Source organism: Odontomachus brunneus, unplaced genomic scaffold (genome assembly GCF_010583005.1).
Source record: "Odontomachus brunneus isolate Ranch 3 - 2012 unplaced genomic scaffold, Obru_v1 Obru_scaffold_028, whole genome shotgun sequence".
NCBI lineage: Eukaryota > Metazoa > Arthropoda > Insecta > Hymenoptera > Formicidae > Odontomachus > Odontomachus brunneus.
Genome location: NW_022639478.1, coordinates 383998 through 389164, shown reverse-complemented (window position 1 = coordinate 389164; position 5167 = coordinate 383998). Strand labels below are relative to the sequence as shown.

At 36.4% G+C, this 5167-nt stretch overlaps 1 long non-coding RNA gene across 3 annotated transcripts in view; it reads right to left on the bottom strand.

Moving 5' to 3' along the window:
- LOC116842963 overlaps positions 1-5167 on the bottom strand; it is a 31979-nt gene that overhangs the window by 22385 nt on the left and 4427 nt on the right. Inside the window, exons 4-6 of one of the 3 annotated variants that reach the window (XR_004377802.1) lie at positions 4631-4704; positions 4427-4512; positions 2442-2552 (exon numbers count right to left, since the gene is read on the bottom strand). This is a non-coding gene — a long non-coding RNA (uncharacterized LOC116842963). Of the gene's footprint in view, positions 1-2441; positions 2553-3673; positions 4513-4630; positions 4705-5167 lie in introns of those variants that run through there. The other 2 variants (XR_004377803.1, XR_004377804.1) reach the window with 2 other exon arrangements.

The following is a 5167-nucleotide window of genomic DNA, read 5'->3' as shown; positions in this document are numbered from 1 at the left end:
AGAGAGAGAGAGAGAGAGAGAGAGAGAGAGAGAGAGAGAGAGTTACCTTTAAGCCCCGGCGTTACGCCGGCGAGCTGCCTTTCCGCTCTGTCCGGTTTAACGGCGTGCATTTACCCGTGTCGTTATATGTCTGTCTACCTGTGTCGTTGCCTTGGCCTTTACAATTCTCGGAACGGTCTTCACATCGATCTATCGATCTGCAATCTACGCAGGTAGTCGCACAAGGATGCCTAGGATGGGCATCTTTTATCTTTAGTGTTACCGGTTTCCCGAAAATTGCAGGCGAAAAATATCGACTGAATGTTTCCATAGGACAGAACTTTTCTCACAAAGGTGAAACTGAGTAACTCCGGTAGGCCATTTTTCCTTACGTTTTATAAATGACGCACGACCAAAGAATCTTCCATGAATGATCCGTGTCTTCCATATTGGTACCCGAGAACACTTTCGGTGATGTGTCAAAACTCATCACATGAGAAAAATGTCTAAAGTTCAACTGCTAGCTAAATCAATGGGGTCTTGATATTTCGCACACGCGCATATGTACTGTGATATAATACGCTATAACACAGCACAAGATCCGCGTTGATTAATGCCGCGGATAGAACGCAGCTTCTTCTACATCTCGCTCGCCCTGTGACATTTTCATCGTGACATTTACCTCGCGATTCTCTAATTACATAACCTGAGCTCACGAATTTTTATCGCACCCGGCTTTTCTAAGTATCCCATGTTTCCCGAAGCTTCTGACAATGGAAAAAATATCTTTCTTTTAAATCTAAAACGTGTCTAAGCTATATCTTAAAAATATTAGAACCGTCTTCTCTCTTAGCAAAGATCTAATGGTTTGAAAATATAACATATCTTTGTGCCGTCTCTTTTCTTCTACAATCTTTGTCCACTTCAGGTCAATTTTTTTTTTCAAAAAAAGAGAGGTAGAATAGAATACCCTAAATTATTCAGCATTCCTAAACGTTTCAATCAGAAAATAGTGGAAAATCTTCCCACTTAAAAGCGGAAGTCTTAAATCTTGGTAAAAAATTTCTAACAAAAACTTCCAAATTTACACTGAGAAAAAATATTTCAAAATTTATTTGTGGGATATAAAATTTATTTCTATGAAATAAATGTCCTCCTGGCAAAAAAGACTGTCTATATCTCTTCCCTCACTACGGAAGAGTGCAGCGAGAGTGTTATTAAACTAATGTTATTAAAATATAGAGAAGTACCTTATTCGCGAGAACTTTTTTTCATTTTCGCCAGGGATTTCACAAATAAATTTTAGAATATTTTTTTCTTTACCTACGTGATATTCGTGAATAATGAAGCTTCATCGTCGTGCAACTTTGTAGAAAATAATGTATGTAAAATATACTTTACACATATGTACTTTACACACCAAAGAGTTTGCACTTTATATTTATATATCTACATTTAATTTTAATGTATCATTTTAATGTATCATATACAATTTAATGTATATAATATATTAAAGCTGAATTCAATTCTCTTATTCTCTCAATGCTGCAATTCTCATTGTCCCTAACATAAAGAGTAATATTTTTACATACATAGCTTCCATGATGAAAATAACAAAACATATGCATTGTAGAATTAAAACCATATTTTGTATAGAAGCAAAATGAAAACTGATGCAAAAAGAGTTCTCTGAGCTCAACTATATCCTACCATTTAATTCACTTATTTTGTTCTTAAAATGAAGTGGTGTCTTCTCTCTAATAATAACTTCTCATGCCTTTCGGGCGATCGAAAGTATGCGATCTCGAAATTTCCAGTGAAACACGTGTATATAAACGAACGCGTGTAGCGGATAATTCGCATTAAAACCGGTTGGGTATTTCGTCATTACAGATAATTGCATCCAGATGCATTGCGTGCGATAGTGACGCACTTCGAAGCGTATTGGTGACGCGTGACTAACCGAATCACATCAATGAAAACCCACGGTGATGCGAAATTTTGAATGACGTCGTTATCATCAAACTGCCCGATAGGTACGTCATCGTTGCACTTGTGTAAGAAAGCCAATGACGCAAACGCGGCCCTGGACAAGAGAGTGAACAACAGAACACCCGCTCATGCGATGTTTTGACGGCGGATCCGTCATGGAAAAAAACATTGACGTCTCGAGGTAGGTGACGTCACGATGCTCATCAGCGTGTAGCATCTCCAACGAGGCATGTTTTCACTATCTACGGTGCTTTAGTCATTCTAATCTTCTCTTCCTTTATCGTTCAGAAATTCGTGGAAAAGAATGTGTAATCGTACTTTCATTTTCGGCAAATATAGTACTTTGAATCCTTCATTCTATTAATAGCCATGACTGTGACTCAACAATTGATAACCAGTTGGGGACCAGCGCTACTTATGTCTAAGCACGCACGCGTTGCACAATAAGACGCTTTAAGTTATAGACTCACTATTTTAAAGCGATGTCCAAAGATCAAAAATCAGTTTCCAGTTCTCAACAATGAAATCCGCACCTGCATGCCGACTGTGTCGTTCCGCATTCATTCTCATCAGCATTTAATCTGAAATAAAGAAGTCGACATTCAGTTAAATTTTAATCAGATACAGTTTGAATGCAATAAATTATGATGTTTAGAAAGTACACTTGCGAATCGCAGAGTGAATAGAAAATTCGTAAACCAAAAATGACGACACTTTTAACAAGGTCAAGAGAAGAAAAAGAGAAATATCTCGTTTCACAGACGATTATGTCTTGTCAAGGTTCTCGTTTCGTAAGAATTATTGTTATATTTAAGAAAATACACACGCGCACATATGGATAAGATGCAATTCTACAGATTTAAAATACTCCCTATATGCTATTATGTTGTTATTGCTTCGTATTGGCAAACGCGCCAAATTAAAGTCAAATTGCATGTTGTATGAAAGAGCCTTTCGAGTTACTGCGACCGGTTTGTGCGTCGTATTGCACAACAGCGGGACAAAAAGTCTCAAGCGAAATTAAATACTACTGTTTCGCGTAGCCCGTTTCTCTTCGCCCACTTCTTTCGCGTCTGAGACAGTGGTGCGACATGCACGAGATGAAAAACGTGATGTTGCAAGAAAACACCAGACCCCCAACTGAGCATAACTTTGTTCTAGCAACCATATGGTACGCCCATGCACTTTCTGTGCACTCCCATAATCTTGGATACATATTACATACGCGTCTGCTCGACATTTGGCTAATCTTTGTCTTTCTTCTCTTGTTCTTTTGCCACGTCGATCTTGCTTTAAATCTATACCGTCTTGTCGAAACAATGGAAATTTCCAAGGAGATTTCCAAATCTCAATAAGCTAATAAGCATTTAATGTCGACTCATCAAAAATTATTTCCCCAAGTCGTTATTATACTCGCATCTACGTAAAGTAAAAGTACAAATTTCCGTACTCCTAATCCTGAACATCTTTGTTATTTTGGTCTTTAATTTATTTTAGTATTTAAAATATACACATATATATTTTTTATATTGAAAACTGAAATATTCATATCTAAAGACCAGAACAATAAAAATGTCTAGGATTAGGCGCATGTCCAGGCGTGTCGAAGCTTTAATCTTACGAGAAGTAATCTCAATTTCACAAGAAAATCGAGGTAAACGCAGGAAGGAAAGACGAGCACGAGAGAATGAGTCACAAGCGATAGGAAAATAGCTGACTAATTTATTGGCTGGAAAGCACGAAAGTTTCATGCTCAATCATACATGCTTGTATAAAACTACGATAGAAACAAGCCCTGACGTCTCTCTTTCTCTTTTTCACGCGCACACGTTCCACAAAGAGCCCGCATGTCCCGGTCTGATATCTCTGTATATAGCCCGACCACCATGACGAAAACTGACTCCCATTAGCCGTTATATTTAGCAACATGAGAATCTGTTCGGGGTTGAAAACCACCTTCCCTCCCTACCCTATGAGATTCAGCAGCTCACCCTCATATACCCGTATGTTACGGTGCATACCATGCACCCTCTAATTGGACAGAAGTCAGGCTTTTTGTGGGGATGTCGCGCACGGTCGATCGTATACGCGATAAGTAACTAAAATTTCCCACTGATAAATTGATACCTTCGCGTTATTATCGCGTACAACTTTCAAGTTTCCAACGCAACATTCGGCGGCTTTTGGAATAATCTCGAACATCGTTCGCTGGAAATAAACGCCCTATTCGTGATCTCTCTGTTTCTGTATGGTTTAGAAAAATAAAACATCTACATACTATTAAACGACAGTTAACATCGCATGATACATTCAGTAATTATTGTACAAGAGAAAAATTTTTTCACTTCGTTGCTTTGTTCCGCGGGGAAAATGTCATCGCTTTCACATCGACGCAATAAATTTCTAACCCACGATCGGTGGTATAAGAAGATTACACGTCCGTTCGTCTAATCACCTTATACCTCAGACATCGTACATCCAGGAAGCGCAACGTATTCCAACAATTTCCAGAGGACTCATCTACACTGAGAGAAGAAAAACCTAAAAAATAATAAATATTTATTTAGTGGCTACGCTAGTTACATACTTACTTCAATCTAAATTTAAGTAGAACAAAAATTGCTTTCATAAAGTTTTCCTAGCTAAACAATTTAATTACCTTATTACCTCAGACACAAAGAATCCAGGAAGTATATTGTATTGCAACAATTTCCAGGAGATACATCTACATCACTGAGAGAAAAAATACTTACAAAACAGTAAATATTTAATTGGTTGTAACTAATAACACATATTTACTTCAATGTAAATTCTTTTATTTAAATAGAATAAATAATTATTTTCATAAAAAGCTATAATTTTCCTAAAGTTTTAAAAAAATGTATATTTTCTTATTTGAAAAGTATTTTATATATATATATATATATATATATATATATATATATATATATATATATATCAGTATAAGTAATCATATTATTAGTATATACTCACATAACTGAATAAGTATTCGTTATTTCTTGTTAATAGTATTAATAGTAATAGATGTTAATAGTAAGGCTGAAAGTAAAATTAAAATTTCGATTCAAGTAGGTCAAAAGAGCTTAATGTAGGTTTCAGAGTATTAAAATAGGTTAAACGGAATAGTAAAATTGAAAGAGAGAGAGAGAGAGAGAGAGAGAGAGAGAGAGAGAGA